The sequence below is a fragment of the Mesoplodon densirostris genome, chromosome 2, assembly GCF_025265405.1.
Source record: "Mesoplodon densirostris isolate mMesDen1 chromosome 2, mMesDen1 primary haplotype, whole genome shotgun sequence".
Taxonomy (NCBI): Eukaryota; Metazoa; Chordata; class Mammalia; order Artiodactyla; family Ziphiidae; genus Mesoplodon; species Mesoplodon densirostris.
Genome location: NC_082662.1, coordinates 4960751 through 4980576, shown reverse-complemented (window position 1 = coordinate 4980576; position 19826 = coordinate 4960751). Strand labels below are relative to the sequence as shown.

General features: G+C 49.2%; 1 protein-coding gene and 1 pseudogene across 1 annotated transcript in view; one reads left to right on the top strand and one right to left on the bottom strand.

Annotated features, from left to right (window-relative positions):
- Positions 1 to 19826, bottom strand: part of CAMTA1 (calmodulin binding transcription activator 1) — an 899418-nt gene that overhangs the window by 770398 nt on the left and 109194 nt on the right. The gene's annotated exons all lie outside the window — the stretch shown is intronic.
- Positions 36 to 477, top strand: LOC132476852 (protein FAM136A-like; annotated as a pseudogene).

The following is a 19826-nucleotide window of genomic DNA, read 5'->3' as shown; positions in this document are numbered from 1 at the left end:
GCAGGCTTGTAAATTAAGATAAAAAGCTGGTGAGCATGCGGGCGCCGGCGCGCGGGGTCGCCATCGCAGAGCTGCAGCAGCTCCGGGTGCAGGAGGCGGTGGGCTCTGTGGTGAAGAGTCTGGAGAGAGAACATCCGGAAGATGCAGGGCCTCACGGTCCGGTGCAGCACCGGCTGTTGTGAGGACAGCCAGGCATCCATGCAGCAAGTGCACCAGTGCACTGAGCGCTGCCATGCACCTCTGGCTCAAGCCCAGGCCCTGGTGACCTGCGAGTTGGAGAAGTTCCAGGACCGCCTGGCCCTGTGCACTATACACTGCAACGACAAAGCCAGAGATTCAACGGATGCGGGGAGAAAAGAGCTTCAGGTGAAGAGGCAGCGGGAGAGCTGCGTGACCACGTGCGTGGATGGCCACGTGAACCTCATCCCAACCAAGACCAAGAAGGTGGAGGAGTCTCTCTCGTCCATTGGGAAATAGCTGTCTGCTATTGGCCATCGGGGCTGAAGGCAGGAATCTATTTAAAAAGAGGAATGGGGATTTGGGTTTTCTAAGGAAAGTTTATGAATCAGGAAATTAAGGATGGCAGCAAGTTTAAGGCCTATGTCACTTGCCTCTGGACACTGGTTCTTTGTGTGTGAATCCTAGAAAGTGAAAAAAACTGGTACTAAAATTTGGGTCAGAGATAGCACAGGAGAGTTTCTATGAGCCTGAATTTCATGTGGCAAGTGCTTATCCTGGCAACAGGGAGTCTCCCCTGCACCAAACCAGAGCCCTCCAAGGTACCAGATTCTCTTAGTACACAGATACCAGCAGGCTGGCAGGTTCACCTGACCCGCCTATGAGCTGGTGGGGTGTGAGGAGAGCTGTTTCTGTTCATTGCCAGCCTCCTGTTTGCCAGAAGGATCACTACAACATGTTCCACAAACTGAAAGTAAAACAAAATCCAGGAGGTCACGAATTTAGATGGGGAAAGGGGGCTTCTGGGGATTTGTTTTGCTTGGTTTTGTTTTATATACAAGGACATGAAGTTACTTTAAGATGTAGAGTTGGGAGAGGTAGTTTGGATAAAAACTTTGAAAGGGTCCTTGTGGATATTCATTTCTGGCCGTCAAAGTGTGCATGTGCATTTCTTAAAATTCTCACACATGACATCTTTCAGCCTGGAGACCCTGCAAAAATATAAGAAGTGCTATCACACTGGTAGGGGAAGCAAACCTCCCCTCTGACTGGCAGCCATGATGAGCCCTGAGGCTGTTTGCAGCAGAGTCAGCAGAGTGACAAGACAATCTTGCACTGACACTCATCCTTGAAGGGAAAGGGGATTTTGACTGTGCTGTGTGCTAGTATTCAGGAATGAACAGCGAAAGAGGAATTGTTAGCTGCTTAATTAAGAGAGTTATGAAGTACTGGCTTTGGAAATATCTGGTTTCCATAAAACAAAATAGAATGAAAGCCTAAACCCAGCATTGCTTACTTTGTTCCCTGTAATAACAGAGCTCTGTTGAAACAATCCCTTGGCAACACGAAGGTCAAAGGAGAAAAAGTCAGCAACTCAGGGGAGAGCTGTGACTCCTTTAGAGCAAAAAACGGGACAGCCCCCCATTACCAGACACCACTTGTGCGACATGCATTGTTCTTGCCCCAGTTCAGGCACCTTATTGTTTTATTAAGGACCTTGTTGTGTTTTTACCAACTTATTACTTGATAATATAGCCTGTCTGTTTGTTTGCTGTATCAAGACTGTGATACATTTTCCTAGTGGTTTGGTTTTAAAAATAAATAAGACAATTTTTCTTCAAAAAACAAAGCTGGTGGGATGGAGACAAGAATGTGTTCCTGAGGAGGGGAGAGAAAGCAGCAGAACACTGGCCCCAGAGTTGGGGGCTCCTGGCACCTCCCTGGCTAACAGGGGCTCCCCATTTCCTCAGACCTGCTGAACTGAAAGCCCCGACTTCCGCAAGCCAGGCCTAAGCGGGCTGCATCTCAAAGAGGGAAAGGTCTGTGACCCAACCATGCGCCTGTGCCATGCTCCCTATGGGTCTGCCTGGGACCGGGCTCTGAGAAGAGACAGAGAGCACCCCATGAGGCCTACATCTAGTACCACTGGCCAGAGGCCACAATAAATGGCCACTAGCTAGGCCATCCTAGCTAGTAGCTCTGGTGTGAATTGCTCTGCCTTAATTCAAGTGCACATTCATTTACTTGAGAACTCAGTACCTGTTAAATATATCAGGTGCTGTCCTAACACCAGAGGCACAACAGTGAAAAAGCCCTGCCTTCTTGCAACGTACATTCAACTGGGGGAGGAAGGCAGCAACCAGAATCCCTCAGAAATAATCAATTGTGATTATGCTCAGCACCCCCAGAGGCAGTTCAGACCATTTGACAGAGACCCCTGCCCTCCTCTCAAGATGCTGACACGAGCCCTGTGCTCCAGACAAAATGGACTATTCATTTGCCTCCAAATCCACCCTTGCCTGCTCCCATGCCTGCATCTGTGCTATTCCTTCCCCTAGGAAGGGCCCCCTCTTTACCTCTCAAACATCCTACTCTGCCTTCAGAACCGAAATCCATGCCACCTCCTCTGCGAGTCTCTCCTGGTCCCCTCCCCACATCTCCCTCCTCTGCACGTTCCTCAGCTTGGTCTCCAGCATGGAGTGCAGAGCCCGGCACAGCACAGTTTGAGGGGCTCACACAGAAATGCTCATCCATTAAGTGACTTGAAAACACTCAGGAAGAGAAAGAACAGCATTCAGGGTAGGAAATAGTTAGTGGAAGCTTCCAGGAAGAAGCTGACCTGAGTCTCTGCTGGAAGAAGCTAAGTGGAGTAAGGGAGGAGCAAGGTATTCTAGGCAGGGGCCAGCACCTGGCCAAAAACTCCCGGGGATCAAGCAGGGTGCCGGCCACCAGGGGCAGAATGCCTCCCTTGCTATGATGGCACTGTGCTGGGGAGGGCAGCCCAACAAGGATGGGGGTGTGGGGAACCCTAAAGGCAAGTGGCTCTGGGGGGACCCATAGGCTCCCCAGCAGAGCACTGAGCAACCTGATGGAGCCGGTGTCCAGGTGTGTGGGACTCACAGGTGGGGGGTGTAGGGGACTCAACCTCCCCAAGCATCTGAGCCAGAGGATGTGGCGGCCAGAGCAAAGATGAGGGCTCCAATCTAGAGGCCAAGCGGAGAAACTGGCCCCAGAAGTCCAACCCCTCCTCCATGGCCTCGTCCCCGGGAACGTTTACACATAGAGAAGGACGGATGGCACTTAGGTCCTTTCAGAGAGGGGGAACTGAAGCATAGATAACGTGACTCACTCAAGGTCATGGCACACTGATGGCAACCTGGGTAGGTCACACCTGTAGCCGGACGGGGTTGCTGGGGAAAGCAGCCCAGCGCTGGCGTTACGGGGCGTGGGCTGGGTTCAAATCCTGCCTCTGACTTTGGGCAGGCCACTTGACCTCACGGAGCCCAAGCTGCCTTCCCTGCAAAGTGGGAACAGAAACGCCTCCCCAGCTGCCTGACCCGGTAGTGGGGAGTTTCTGTGACCCATGCATGGCAACTGGCAGTGGCCTGGCTCAGCCCAGAGTGGCTACGACAGAGTATCCCCTGAGCACTGGGGTCAAGTCTTCTGCTGAGAGGGAGACAGTGGGTACCACAAGGGAGCTGGGAGCTGTCAGCCAGGGGGACAGGTGCTGGGAGGACTGATCAAAGGGACCCCCCCCAGGTAGGGCACCCCTGCAGAGGGAGAGCGCCTCAACCCAGCCGGTCACCAAGTGGAAATTACGAACTTCTCCACTGCGGCAGCAGAAATACCAAGGTTATTTTGAAAAGTATAAGAAATGTTAATTCCCTGGGGCTCTTTATGTAAAGATAGACTAGAATCAAGAGGATCGAGTGGCTCCCAGGAAACTGACAGGAAGAGAGATGCACTTTAATATTTCATTAGTGTCCCATTAGCAAGATAACACAGATTTTCACACTTGGTGACTTCTTGGGAATAATGTCTTATTCAGAAACAAACGGGGACACCACGGCCGCTTACCCTGCTGGCCTGCGAAGCATCCTGAAGCAGCCAATCGGAAAGGACTTGACCTTCAGGGTTATGGCTACCCAAGCCAATGAACTCAAGAGTGTGTGACTTCCTGGGAGGCTCCTAAAAAAACCTGCTAATCCAGATGAAACCCAAGCAACTGAGGTGAAAAAGTAAGCAGGCAGAGCCTTTCTTATGCTTCTCAAACCAGGCTTGTACTGCTCACCCCTCCAGGCCACCCACCAACTGAGGGATCCTAACGCCCTGGCCATCACCTCTCGCCCTACAGTTACAGCTACAGTGGAGGGCAGGGGAGGGGAGGCAAGGGGGCAGGGATTCAGGAAGACAAGGGGTGGGGTGTCCTTAGCTACCATTGTGCAAATCATTGTCACTTTCACTTGCTCAGCAAATATGTACCGAGCACCTAGCGTGTGCCAGGAATAAGCTTGAGGCTGGGCACAGGACAGGAAGCAGACAGCAGGCACGGAAGCAGAGAGAAGTAATGAAGTTTGTGGGTTTACGTTTCACAGCAGACCCAAGAGGCAGGCTCGGTGCTCCCATTTCTCAGATGATGAAAATAGCTCAGGGAAGTTAACTGCCCTCCGCAGCTCAAGCCACAGACTCGGCTGCCTGTCCTTACAGCCGGAGGCAGGGATGCGATAAAGGGAGCGGCCTGGCAGGAGGGCTCTGGGTCCTGGACGTGCTCTGCCCTTGGGCAGGGGGGCCACCTGCCCCCTGTTGGTCTAGCTTTTGGGGCATTTAGAGATGACAAAACACATGCAAAGACTCTGCAGATGAGCTCTGTTTCCAGGCTTTCAGGTGTGTCACTAAGGTCTTATTTTCTGGATGGACGATAATTGCCAGCAGGTGGGACAATCGCTCAGCCCCTCCTCCCCGTCGCCCATGAGGGCACGAGGTGCCAAAGAAAATGAGCACAGGCAGGGCCCTCTCAGCTCAAAGGAGCCACCTTCATTCATGCGGCCCCCTGGGCGCCCAAACGCCCTCCAGGGACCGCCTTACAGACTGCACTTCCTGGTCCTCAGCAAAAGTCATCATCTGCGTCCGAGGAGCAGAGGGCATCTGGCCTCCAGGGACACCCTCCCCACTTCCCTCTAATTTGGTCTATTAATTTAAAGCAAAGGAACCTGCCAGGAGTGGTGGGCACAGGGGATGGCTGTGAGGATGTAATTAACGCAGCTGCTCCAAACGCAAGGTGATGCCTCATCAACTCATTAGCAGGTATACAGCGATTTAGAATGACAACCTGGAGGACGGCAATGGGGACACGCAGCCACCTTTCAGGTCCATGCCTCGCCCACCACTTCAGTTTCCTGGCTGTCGAGCAATGACAAACAAAGCTCTCCCAGCAGAAGGCTCCGAGCTGCCGGAAGCCCAGCAAGAGGTGCTGGCGCTGGAATGGCTGGCGGCCTGGGGACCAGGCCCAAAGCACCCCGGACCCAGCAACCACAGGGCCCCATGCAGAGACCCACTAGGGGACAGGAGAGCACAGCTCCAGCTTTTAAATACTTCCCCATTAAAGAGTCAGCGTGGGTTCCTGACCCTGTTCGCTGCGCTCTGCAAACACAGAAGACAAAGATGGACCATGAGGACTTGGTGGCCTTCCCAAATCATGACCTGCTGGAGGGACATAAGGTAAGCAGAGGGCTGTTTCCAAACATCACATCAAGTCATTTTAGCATTTTCCCTTCAAGAAACAAGACCAGCTAACCTATAAGGGAAAAGAATCTGAAAAAGGATAGATAGAGACATAGATACATAGATACGTAGATAGATGGATATATAACTGAATCACTGTGCTATACACCTGAAACACGTTGTAAATCAACTATACTTCAATTTAAAAATAAATAAATAGGGAGGGAGACGCAAGAGGGAGGAGATATGGGGACATATGTATATGTATAGCTGATTCACTTTGTTATAAAGCAGAAACTAACATACCATTGTAAAGCAATTATACTCCAATAAAGATGTAATTAATAAATAAAGTGGGGGGAAATATAAATAAATAAATAAATAAGAAACTGAATAATGAAAAAAAAAAAGAAACAAGACCAGCATTTCTCCCCACTTCCAAAAAAAAAATATATATATATATATATAACTGGCTTCATCTTGTAAGCCTCAAATATAGCAAAAACATTTCAGTAGAGAGGGTTAACCCTGCAAAGTTATGCTCCAGCCTGGCTCCAAAGAGACACACGGGTAGTTTTGGGCCACCCAGGTGACTTTACCCCTGCAGAAGCTGGAAGATAACTGGGGAAAAAAGAAGAAAAATGGTTACCATATTGGTGTGTTGAGATGACAACCCTTCTTTTCTTTCCCAGCAGGTCACCTAGGTAAAGCCCTTGGCGGCTTTGGAATCACCTGGATTGTGAACTTTAATGATGACCCAGCAGGAGAAGATACACAAAGTGTCCCTTTGATCCCTGAGCAGCCCCCTGGGCCCAAAAAAGGTAACACTGCTTCAGCACACCTGTTCCACAAGGGCAGTGGGGGGGGTGTGCCCGGACCCCAAGGCCCAGTCACGATACAGATAAAGCCAAGAGCAGAGAAGGGACGGCTGCAGACCCCACGATGGCACATCGTGAAAGGCCCATTGACTCGGGGGACCAGTGAGCGGGACGAGGTTGGCTGCTCAGAGCTCGAAACAGGCTGGGCCGCGCTCGGGGTGAAGAGCACAGCAGATGCAGGAAAGCTTCCTTGGCGTCAGGGTAACACGGGAGGGAGGAAACCCAAAAGCTGCCATCCCTTCCGAGAGCTGAGCCCAAAAGAACCAGACCTAGAAAGCTCACTTAAGGGAGGTTTTCACAAGTCTTTTCGTGTACACGGATTAATTTCACCCGGGTCACACTCAGGGTCTGAGGTCAGCCCAAGGAGGCAGGTGGGTGCACCCAGGCCTCACCTGTCACAGGGCTGCCTCTGGTGGGCCGCCCCACCTGCTGCGCTTAGACCCACATTACAAACGAACAGCTCTACAGCCGCACCAGCTCCTGGGAAGACTAGAGCCTTCTCTACCCCCGCGTTCTCGCCCCCTCGCACACAACTGCAGCTCTGCCAGGTATAGCTCCTTCCTCAGCTGTGTCAACTGGCCCAGGGTCTGCTCTAGGGCCCCACCTCAGGGTGGAGACCTCGTTCACCTGGGAACTGCGCCCCTGTTGGAGAGGCCCCGGGGCCCAGCAGCCCCGAGGCGGGCCCTTTCTGGCTATGAATTTCCAGATGATGGCTGTTCCCGCCCCGCCCCAAGAGGCCAGCAGCATTTCTACAATTTTTGCTTAGAAAGAAGAGTTAGTCGTATTTCTCTTCCAAATGCAGCTGGAACAGGGAGGCAAAACTGACCTTTCACACGTATTTTGCATTAACTCAGAAATACTCTATCTGAATAAAGAATATGAGGTGACTTTACTTCATGCACCCTTTCATCTAAATTATTAAAAGCCCACATATAATACTTCGGACGACCAAAGCAGACAAATTTTTTCTCTTAAGGCAAGGAAATCCTCATTTTCCTGGAGAGTAAAAGAGAACGTGCGAGTCAGCCTGCTTAATCCTACCTGCCTCCACTGAAAAAACAGAAAAGGGATTATGATGTAAAATGACCAGGATGCTTGTGGTTATTATTCTACTTCACCATGTTATTCTTTGATTCGACGCCTTTTAATTAAATTTAAATTGATCGAGCAGTTTCAGCAATGATTTCTCAGTACTCATGTGTGATTCTGAAGATGTTAGAATCTGGCTAAATTAATACTTCACGCTCACCTGACAATAACAACTCCTGGTGAAAAATTGCACATTCAGAAGCCTGGCAAAGACTGTCCCACTAAGTAGCGCCGGGAGGACAAAGCAAGGAGCATCTCAGGACAGACTCCCGGCTATCTGTAGAGTCTGGTCTCACAACGTCGTACACAATGCCTTGTGAATAGTATTTTTATGAAAGTTGAATCAAAGTGTATTTTTAAAAATTTTATGTCCACCTTCCCAACTCCACTCCAAGAAAATAAAATGGATGCAGACCTTGGTTCACGACTGTGAACTCAGACTGTGCCAAACCCGGAGAAGGGTGACAGGACCAGTGTCCTAAGAGGCTTGAATTTATGGGGAGAATCAGGAGGTGAGCAAATTGCCAATTCGCTGACACAAAAACCTTTTCTTGGGGAAAACGCACTGAACTTTCAATCTGCTTCTTGAATACTCTAGCTTAGCATCTGCAGTGAGCTGCAAAGAGTGTCCTGTGTGCCAGGAAACAGATAAGCTGTGGGTAAAAGGGCTGCATGGCGGGAGCAAGACAGAAGCCCCGGTACTTCCCTGGTGGTGCAGTGGTTAGGAACCCACCTGCTAGTGCAGGCAACACAGGTTCGAGCTCTGGTCCGGGAAGATCCCACACGCCATGGAGCCCGTGCACCACAACTACTGAGCCCACACGCCACAACCACTGAGTCTGTGCGCTGCAACTACTGAGCCCACGCGCCACAACTACTGAAGCCCGTGAGCCTAGAGCCCGTACTCCACAACAAGAGAAGCCACTGCAATGAGAAGCCCGCACACGGCAACACAGAGTAGCCCCCGCTCGCCGCAACTAGAGAAAGCCCTCATGCAGCAACGAAGACCCAATGCAGCCAAAAATTAATTAATTACTTAAAAAAATTAAAAAAGACAAAAGCCCCGGCCATCCACCTGTGCAGCATGGAGAGCGGCTGGGAGTCCTCCATAGATGCCAGGCACCCACTCTGCCAGGCTCGGAAGGCCAGGGGCCACAGTGGAGGTCGGGCATTAAAAACCCCTTCCTGTGCTTTATCTCCAGGGAGACGGATAAGACACAAGGAGGTAGTGCGTGTCAGGCAGCTGAGGCGCCTTGAAGAAAACCAGCAGGCACACAGGGTGAGGGGTGCTCTTCGATGGGGTGACAAGGGGAGCCGTGTGAACGGGGCATCTGAGCAGAGCTGAGGGGAGGAGGCGTGGTGAGAACGGTCTGGGGTTCCAGGCAGAAGGAACGCAAGTACGCAGCCATCAAGAACACAGGAGCTGAAGCCAGACCACCCGAGGCCCGGAGGTCACGGGTGGGCTCTAGATTTCACCACAAGCGTGATGGGATCTCAGCTGGGCTTCCGAAGGACCGCGCTGGCTTCTGTTTGGGGGCAAGCGCAGAGGGCAGGCAGGCTGGCTCTCTCTCAGAAGTCAGGGCCACAGGCTCTGGCTGGGTGGCTGCCCGTCCTCCCTGTCGGGCTGGCCCAGTACCCGCTGCTCCCTCTCCCAGAGCCTTCGGTGTCTCGCAGGGAAGGGACCAGCAACCCAGGGAACCATGCCAGCTCGCTACCTGGCAAGAGTCACATGAGCCCCGGGAGGTGCCCCAGCTCCGGAAGGTCACCGAGCGGCAGTTTGGACAAAGCCCAGGACTCCTGCCTGGCCTTCATTCGAAGCTCACCCCACAGCAGGCCTCGCCCGAGTTCCTGAATTAAGCTGCAGCGTCCCACTCTCGCCCTTCCAAACTTCTGCGCCCCTCCCACGAACCTGGGGACCAAGGGAGGCGGGCGGCCAGGAGGGGGAGGGTGCAGCAGCTGAGGCTGCAAGTTGGTTCGTCCTGTCTCTTCGCAGCGAGCGTTCCCAGAGGTCAGGGACTGTGTCCCCTCCTCCATCCCAGGGCCCAGATGTCAGGCAACTCAGCAAATAGTGAACGTGGACGCTGCTGCTCAGGCCAGGACAGCCCATAACTTTCACTGTTTCTCCAACTCAAGGACGCAGTGGAAACCACACTGGAGTTTTAAAAAGCAAACACACTACAAAGCACTTAGAACAGACGAATCACAAATATTTAAATATTGAGGCCTACAAGTGATGTCTCCACTTCCTCTTCCGACCCCAGGGACAGCAAGGCCGAGTCCCGGCTCAGACGGCGCCAACCTCCTAGCGGTCACCTCCACTCTGCCTCGGTCACCCGCAGCTGCTCAGCCTGGCAGGTTTAAACTTCGCTGAAATGCATATTTTGATTTACTGAAGAAACGTGCGTTGGCCGCAGGCAAATAATAACTATGAGAATAGTTCACACAGCATCTTCCTCCCGCACTCCCTTTAGGGAAAAGACTGCCGCACTCAAAAATGAGGGGGAGGGGAAATAAAATAAAAAATACATCGAAGTAACAGCCACCTAGCGAGGAGGGGAGGCAGATTTCTGAGCCAACCTCCAAACTCACGTGGCTCTGATCTGCCTTTGAGACAATCTCATTCTGCCTTCTGTTGCTTAAACAGTCATTATTAAAGACATCAAAGAAAAACGCCCACTCCACCGCTACCGGGGCCGCGATCCCCGGCCCATCCCTGCCGCCACCCTGCCTTTCTGTGTCAGTGGGGTAGGACCGGGCTAGAATAGAACCTCTTCTCTGGCACCAAGTGCCACTTCGTTTAAGGCCAGAAGAGAGACCACGGCCCACCCACGGCCCTGCCAGGAGTGAGAAGGAGCAGACACGACATGGGCCTGTTCTGCCGTCTCAAATCAGCATCAGTAGCCCAGACACAGCACCTGCACTTGGCGTGGAAGACAACTCCCCTGTTAGGAGACAGCCTTTCCGTCTCCTGTGGAAGGACGCCAGGCAGTGAGTGGGTTTCTCCCCATCCCCCTCCCCGCCCCTCCCCAGGAAGGGAAGCCTGGGAGAGTCTGGTCGCCAGGTCCACTTGGGACGACGTGACATGGAAGAGGCAACCCCTCTTCTCAGCGTCAACACTGGAAAGCTTCCAGATCCCAGAGTGGTCCCTCCTGGTCGTCAGAAGAGACGGTGGGTGACTCGGAGGGCTCCTGTGGCCAGAGTGCAGACACTCGCAGGGAAGTGCAGCACCAGCTCCGCACCCCTTGGGGCACCCGGGGGAGCCCAGAGTGTGGGAGCGAGGAGCCTTTCCAGGGAGGGAGAGGCAGGCGCTTCCACCAGGCCGCCCAGGTGGACTTCAATAACCCTATGTGAGCCCCTCTGTGTATGAGGCCCTGTGTCTGGGCCCAGGACACACGAGTGAGAGATCCAGTACTGTCCCCAGTGTGTGTATACACACTCACGAATTATTAATAAAGAAATATGGGAAGTGCCGCACAAACCCAAAGCAGAGAACAACCCATTCTGCCAGGGAACGAGGATAACACAGGAGGGAAAATGTAACTGAAACTCACGGGTGCTCCCATCACGCAGGGACAGATGGGGCAGGCACTGCGTGGACCAAGGGCTTCATTGTCATTCTAAGGAGCTGAGGCTTTACCTTGCAGAGCGGGGGGAACTGAAAGCAGAAGTGCGTTGTAGAGAAAGGGGCAAGAAGGCGGGGAGACCCAGGAACAGGTCGGGGGGTCATGGGGGCCCACTCTGGGGCAGTGGTGGGAGGGATGGAGAAGACGGAAGTGGGGGAGGGACACAAAGAAGCACAGGCAGAACTTACAGATGTTCATCCACAGGCTCCAGAGAGCACCAAAGGCACCAAGGAGCGGTGGGCCTGGGCTACGGGTCTCAGGGGACACCCAGAACCAGAGGGAACAGTAGCTGGAGGATTGATGAGTTTGGTTTGGACACTGAGTGTGAAACGCTCAGTACGAAATGAAAGACAGATGTGAAACTCAGGAGGGAGGCGGGGCCTGAAGATACAGATGCGGCGTCATGGGTGTACAAATGGAGACTGAAACCACGAGAAAGAAACAGTTTCTTTTAAGCCAGAGTCCTCTTACAAGAGAAAAGAGGGCCAAGGACACACACGGAGGCCCTGGAATCTCAAAGGGGAGCCAGGAAAAAGGCAGGCAGTGTCTGTGCGGTGAGCAGGAGAGAGGATGGTGTCCCAGACCAAGGGGGAGGATGGTTTTACTTCGAGGAAAAAAAGGGACAATTAACATCAACAAATGTTGCAGAGAGTCCTAAAATGAGAAGGTTCTAGTGAATGGCTGGGGAGGCAGAGGCCCGACTTCTATGGTCAAGGAGAAGATGGGAAGGAAAGTGGAAAGAGAAAACAGTAGCAGGAAAGGTCTGAGAGAAACTTTACAGGAAGTGAGAACAAGAGCACATGTGTGAGTAAACGAGAAAGAGCAATTCCGAGGAGACATCTAGATCTTTACTAGCTTCAACTCAGAAGAGAAGTGTGAGCTGTGGATACAGGGGAATCATCAAAAACGGGGTGACGGTTGAAGCCGTGCCCATGGACGACACGGCTCATGGAGAGTCTAGAGAGAAAAGCAAGGACCCTGGGGTTTAAAGGAGCTGGAGCAAGAGCTTCTTTTCCAATCCCCGTCCCCACATCCAGCTCAATCCATAAGGCTGGGATTCCAGCCACATTTCCTTCTAGAAGGGGGTGCCCCGCTGATTAAGGCACATGGAAAGTCTTCAAGTTCTTTGCGACACTGAGGTTCTATAAATGGTGAATGGGTAAATAAAGGCAGGTCCTATGGGACCCAGGGTCAAAAACACAGGTTACTTACCTGTCCCTTTGATATTCTGAAGCTTTGAGACATGTCACATCAATCAATCAGAAGTTGAGCCTTCCCTCTTAACTCCAGGAGAGTACTGGATAACATCAACGACATGTACCAAATAGAAACGTGGGTTATGCAAAGTGCACGTAATGATAACCAAACAGAAGGGACAGCTAGAAAAAGTCAGGACTCAACAAAATGTCTACACAAGGGAGATGTTAAGACCTTCCATTAAAGTACAACTGCCATACAACAAAATGTAGAGACCTTAATCTGATGAGTTTTAACAACTACCTATGGCCATGTGATCCCAGCCCCAGTCGGCATCTAGTTCTTTTCCACCACCGAGGCAGCTTCCTTGCTCTTCCCAGTCACTTGCCCTCCCTGCCCTCGAGAAGCCACTTTACCACCATAGATTGGTTTGTACTTCTTTTGTTTTCTAGATCCATCCATATGGTTGTATCAGTAGTTCATTCTTTGTATTGCTCAGTGTTATTCCATTGTGGTAACAATTTATTTACCCACTTTTCAGATGATAGGTATTTGGGTTGTTTCCAGTTTGGGGCTTTATATGAACATTCCTGCACAAGTCTTTTCATGAATGTGTATTTTCTTCTAAGGTACTGGAATTGCTGGATCATACTGTAGATGCTCAATTTCACAAAAAGTGCCAAACAGGTCTCCAAAGAGGTTGTACCACTGAATGCACATAATACTCCACAATCTCACCAATATTTGATGTTGGCAGTCCTTCTTATTTGAGCCATTCTAATAGGTGGTATCTCCTGGTGGTTTTCATTTGTATTCCCTGATGAGTGAGATGTCCAGCACCTTTCCACATGTTTATTGGCCATCCAGGGATCTTCCATTGTGAAGTAACTGCTCAAAAGTGCACAGGTCTATACGTTCTGACAAACAGGGTTGTGTGACCACAACCATAATCAAAATATAGAAAATTTCCATCACCCCCAAAAGTTCCGGTGTGCCCTTCTTGGCCAACTCACCTCCACATCCAATGCCCAGCAACCACTCATCTGTTTTCTTTCCATATAGTTTTACCTTTTCCAGAATGTCAGATAAATGGAATTAGCCTGTTGAGTCTCTGGGTTCTTTTCACTCTCAGAATGCATGTGAGATTTAGCCACATTGTATCAGTCTGTTTTTATTACTGAGTAGTATTCCAACAAAGGTGTTGATTCATTCACCAGTTGAACGAATGCCATTTGGGTTTTCAGCTATTGGAAATCATGAATAAAGCCACTGTAAACATAACTTTTCATTCTCTTAGGTAAATACCTAGAAGTGGGATTGCTGGGTCATACTATAAGTATAGATTTTAAATTGTTTTAAAGGGTAGATTTATAAGAAACTGCCAAACTTCTTTCCAAAATGGCTGTGCCATTCTGCCTTCCCACCAGCAAGGATGAGAGTTGGTCTTATCAGGTTTTTGGGGTTTTTTTGTTTTATATATTTATATATGTTTATTTATTTACTTGGCTGCACCAGGTCTCAGTTGCGACACACAGGATCTTCACTGTGGCGTGTGGGCTCTTAGTTTCGTCATGTGGGATCTAGTTCCCGGACCAGGGATCGAACCTGGCCCCCTGCACTGGGAGCGTGGAGTCTTAACCACTGGACCACCAGGGAAGCCCCTGTTTTTGTTTTGAAGGCATTCTAACACGTGTTTACTAGTATCTCACTGTGGCTTTTAGTTTCATTTCCCTGATAATGAGGTTGAACTTCTTTCGGGTGCTTTGCGGCCATCTGTACATCTTAAAGTGTCTATTCAAATCTCTTGCCCATTTTTAAACTGCGTTGTTTTCATATTATTGAGTTTTAAGAGTTCTTCATATATCCTGGATATAAGTCCTTTATTAGACATATGCTTTGCAAAAGTTCCCTCCCAGTCTGTGTCTTTCCATTGTCTTAATGGTATCTTTGGAAGAACAGAATTTTAAAATTTTGATCAAGTCTGAAATACGTTTTTTTTCTCTTGTGGATTGGCCTTTTGGTATCTAAGAAATCTTTGCTTGTTCCAAAGTCACAAAAACTTTCTCTTTTTTCTTCTGGAAGCTTTACAGTTTTAGAATCTAAACTTTGGCCTATAATTCATTTTTAGTTAATTTTTGTACATGGTCCAAGGTATGGGTCGAGAGGTTCACGTTTTTTGCATATGATGTCTAACTGTTCCATTATGATTTGTTGAAAAGACTATCCTTTCTCCATTGAATTGCCTTTGCACCTTTGTCAAAAATCAACTGACCATGTATGTGTGGGTCTATTTCTGTACTGTCTGTTCTATCCCATTTATCTATGTGTCTATCCTTTTGCAATACCAAACTGCCTTGATTACGGTAACTTTATAGGAAGTCTTGAAAATCAGGCAATGCAATCTTCTAGCTTTGTTCTTTTTCAAAATTGATTTGGTTTGTCTAGGTCCTTTGCATTTCCATATAAACTTTACAGTCAACTTGTCTAAACTCTGACTAGGATGGCACAGAATTCATCAATCATTTTAGGGAAAGGGGGCATCTTAACTACATTGAATCTCTCAATCCGCAGTATAGCCCTCCATTTACGTAGCTCTTCTCTCATGCCTCCCAGCAATGTTTTGTAGTTTTCAGTGTAGAAGTCTTTACACACATTTACTTAGTTTTACTCTAAGGTATTTGATGTTTTTGAAACGACTGTAAATGGTTTTTTTTTTTTTTTTTTTTTTTTTTTTTTTTGCAGTACGCGGGCCTCTCACTGTTGCGGCCTCTCCCGTTGCGGAGCATAGGCTCCGGATGCGCATGCCCAGTGGCCACGGCTCATGGGCCCAGCCGCTCCGTGGCATGTGGGATCCTCCCGGACTGGGGCACGAACCCGCGTCCCCTGCATCGGCAGGCGGACTCTCAACCACTGCGCCACCAAGGAAGCCCGGTATTGATTTTTTAATTTTTCTTCATTTTCCTAATATATAGAAATACAATTGACCTTACATCTTGCAGCCTTGTTGAATTCACTCATTCTTTCATGTGCTGCATATATGTATATATTTATTCCCCAGGATTTTTCATAATCATGTTGTTCGCAAATACAGGTTACATTCTGGAGATAGATTACTTTGTCTGAAACTACAAAGGATAGGTGCTTTTCAATGATTAGAAAGTGTTCCAAATTTCAGGGGGGGAAAAAAAAAGCCTTGGAGAAAATTTACTTTAATTGCGTAAGTTGAGATGGCAGATTTTTATCTCAGAGTTTTATTTCCTTCTCTTGTTAGATTAACACCCTCTTACAACGGAGGGTGGGAGGCTGTTTCGCTGCATGGCAGTGGGATGCGGCCATCGGGGCATTCGGGTGGACGGGACAACCTACACACAGCTTCAGTTACTCCTTCTACACATCGCCTCCTTCTCAGCTGTGGTGTCAGTGTTGGCAACAAGCCTGGAGAGCACCAGCAGCCCAGGGAGTGAAGCAGACGTCTTAGTGCCTCTCCACCCTCTATCACCTGGATATTTACCATAAGCTTCTGATAATAAGATCTCGGTGGGCCTGGTAAACAAACTTTGGATTTCAAGGGTGATTTTTCAGAGAGCTCCAGGGAGTGGGGCTGTTAATAGCACTTTTTCCACCAGCATGTGAGGCACGTGATAAAGTCTCAATTACAGGTAACCAATAATCCAATGACAATAAACACAGCAGTGTTTGAGATGTAAAAACTGAAAGACCCTTGTTGAACAGGAAGGCGGCATCAAGTGCACCAAGTTTACTTGGCTCAATTACTGAAGTCCACAGAAACAAGGAAACAGATCAACTGATGAAAGACTTGACAAGGGATTGGGTTTTAAATGTATTTCTGCCCCCATCTGACTTTTTTCCATCCTGCAATCTTATATAATTTGACTAAAGTCCTCAGTTAGATCTATGGTATCAACCACTAGGATCTGTTTGAAGTTAAAAATTGCCTCCATCACAAAAATCCAGTAATTACGTATCAGGCTAGTGCTTTTGCCCAATAGCTTCACATGTGATTTCTCTATTATGAGGAAGTGAGACTATATATGTATGTGCATTTGTGTGTTATATATATAATTTTTTTAACAGAGAAATAACTCTAGAGCTCTCCGCTGCCATTCTATCAAATGCAAGGCAAGTGATTGCTGAGTTCCCAATTATGTTCAACCTTAAATCACACTGCTTGGTCTGGTTGTATATCCAGCCCTACAGGGAGTTGTGCAAAGGCATATATTTGGCAAGCTTTCAAACCACGGCTACAAAACATGTGCTGAAGAAAATGATTCAAAATATTAAGAAAGCAGTCATTTATTTTAGAAAGCCTGTTCATGTGAGACAATAAGCTGCTTCCCAGAATAGGCTCCATCCATCAGGAAAACACTACAAGCCAGCACACACTGGCTGGGGCCTGAGGCTCAGCCACCACACTGCCATGATTATGATTCATCATCCACGGTGCATCTAAGATGGATAAGCGGGCTGGCCACGCTTCCACGATGGCGGCCGAGCTGTGCAGGGTGGCAAACCCTCCCCCACCGTGGAGGAGCACCCCAAGCATAGATGATCTCATGGACCCTAGAAAACCACCTGGTTTTCCCTGTGGATCCTCACAAGAGCACTGAGGCACAGAAGAGGGATGGAAGGCCTGAGCACCTTGGTGCTGGGTCCAGATCAGCTACTACTCCATTAAGAGATAACAGTTCAGGGCCTCCCTGGTGGCGCAGTGGTTAAGAGTCCGCCTGCCGATGCAGGGGATGCGGGTTCGTGCCCCGGTCTGGGAGGATCCCACATGCCGCGGAGCGGCTGGGCCCGTGAGCCATGGCCGCTGGGCCTGCGCGTCCGGAGCCTGTGCTCCGCAACGGGAGAGGCCACAACAGTGAGAGGCCCGCATACCGCAAAAAAAAAAAGAAAAAAAAAAAAAAAAGAGATAACAGTTCAAACAAAACAAACCAGGGCTCCATGGCAACCAAGTACCTGTTGTCAACCAGGAGGTCTGCTATGTGATAAGAGGCCAGTGGCCCTTCTAGGGATCAGGCTAGCTGGGCCAGCTAACCTTGGCCAACTGAAGCAAAGGAGATTCCGTCTGAGATGAGACTCGGGAAATCTCTTTCCAGTGTCTTCCCTGAACTCCCCCTGGAAACCTTCTGTACCACCCTGAGGGGCCAACCCACAAGCCAATTCCACCCAGAATAACCGTTCCCAGTGACCACCCCATTCTCTCACTGTCTGTGAGCTTTAACTTATCTGCCTGAAAGAGAGAATTTATAACCTCTCCTTCCATCACTCCAACCTGAGGAATGGGCAACAGATGAATCTTGTAAAGTATACATAATGATTAGTTTTCTCTAGATCAGGACATACTAAAATTTAACAAATTTATTTAAGTCTCTCAACCAACTTTAAGAAATATTTAGGAACTTCCCTGGTGGCACAGTGGTTAAGAATCCGCCTGCCAATGCAGGGGTTCAATCCCTGGTCCGGGAAGACCCTACATGCTGGGAGGCATCTAAGCCCGTGCACCACCACTACTGAGCCTGCGCTCTAGGGCCCGCGAGCCACAACTACTGAGCCCACACGCCTAGAGCCCGTGCTCCACAACAAGAAAAGCCACCGCGATGAGAAGCCCGCACACCGCAAGGAAGAGTAGCCCCCTCTCGCCTCAACTAGAGAAAGCCCGCGGGCAGCAACGAAGACCCAGCACAGCCAAAAACAAATTTATTTATTTATTTATTTAAAAAAATAAGAAGAAGAAACATTTAATGAGCCAACCACAGTACCAAGACAAGGAACATAAAACTGCATCTTACTAACTGAACCACTGGAATCTCAGCTTTCCTAAGGCAACCACTTTGAATCGGTGGGGGGTTTCAGATACCACTAAACACAGCATCTGCAATGAAGACAGAAGTACTGGCTGGTGGACAGCCAGAAATGTCTGCAAATATCTAAGACAAGAGAGGACATACCAGAAAAAGACAACCAAGCAGTTCGTGAGCAGGAAATCATTGAGGCTCTTTTAAGGGTTAGAAAGGAGAAATGAACAATGGTAAATGAGTGCTTTTCCCTTGCTAACATCCAAGGTCAGTGAAATATGGCCAGTGAAATGCAACCAGTGTGTCCAATCAAGAAGGGCCAGCCTCACTTATTCAAGCTGGGTCAGAGGGCCCTGTCTGTTTCATTTTCAAACAATTAAATAACGAGAACCATACACACTAAATGTGTGTCACACACACTGTCACGTGTACCGTACACACTAATTTCTAATAAGCCACATGGGAAAGTCACTGCCCTTCAAATACTGAACGGGATTATTGACCACTAGTAGCCAGGTATGTACGGGAATAGGTTTACAGTATTCAGTTGACTAAGCCAGCATGTTAATCTCAAAAGCAATCAACCAAAGGGTCGAATCAGGAAAGTGAGACCATTTAAGAGTATGCAGGGGATGGTTTCTAGTGTTTGTTATCAGAGAAAAGTGGCTCCAGTAGAGACAGGCCTATTGAGTGTTCGGTAACTAGGAAACCAATGACTGACAGGCACTCCCAACTCTTCTCCCTGCGACCAGCTGACCCTAAACACACACCAGCAACTCATGGTGGGAACACTGCCTGCTGTGCTGCCCACTTCTTACAAACGAGACCCTCCATAAACTGGTCAAAACCCATCTTCCAGCCCTATCTACCCACCTTCATCTCACATGCCTCAATCCTGCACAGGCCAGGCAAGGTGGGACGGGGCAGTCAAGTACCTTGACTTGGGTGGCGTTAGGCTCCATCACACGTGGAAGGGGGAGATTGCCTTAAACCGAGTCCAACGAGCTGATGCTCAAAAACGACTCAACTCCTCCTGCTCAAGGGCTCTGTCCATAGGTCTGAGTTCTAAAAAGGTCCATTTCACTATAAATTATCTGAGAAGTTACTGGTTTTATTCATAAAACCTAACCACTGTAACAACGTGCTGATCAAGGTAGCAGCAAGAATGGAAAGCTGCACAGGGGAGATTTTGCTTAGCAGACGGGTCTCCTGGGTTCTACAACCCAGTCCCCAACTAGCACATTTGAGACCAAAGTAAATGCTTCAATCGCCAGCATGGAATGGCATGATATAGTTGAGATTCAGCGAGCTGGAAATATGATTCTTTTCTCCCTGAGGAAGGTGAACGTGAGGGGTTCAATTAACTACTTCCAGGCACTGTCACCAACTTTCTAGGTATCGGCAGACTTACCACATTTTCCTCCTAAAAATCTGAGATGTCTCCAGGAGGAAAACCAAGGAAGCAAAAAGAAAGCTCCCTACCAAAGTTTAGATTTCTGCAAATATCGGTATCTTAGCAGATTTGCTCCCTCACCCCAGAA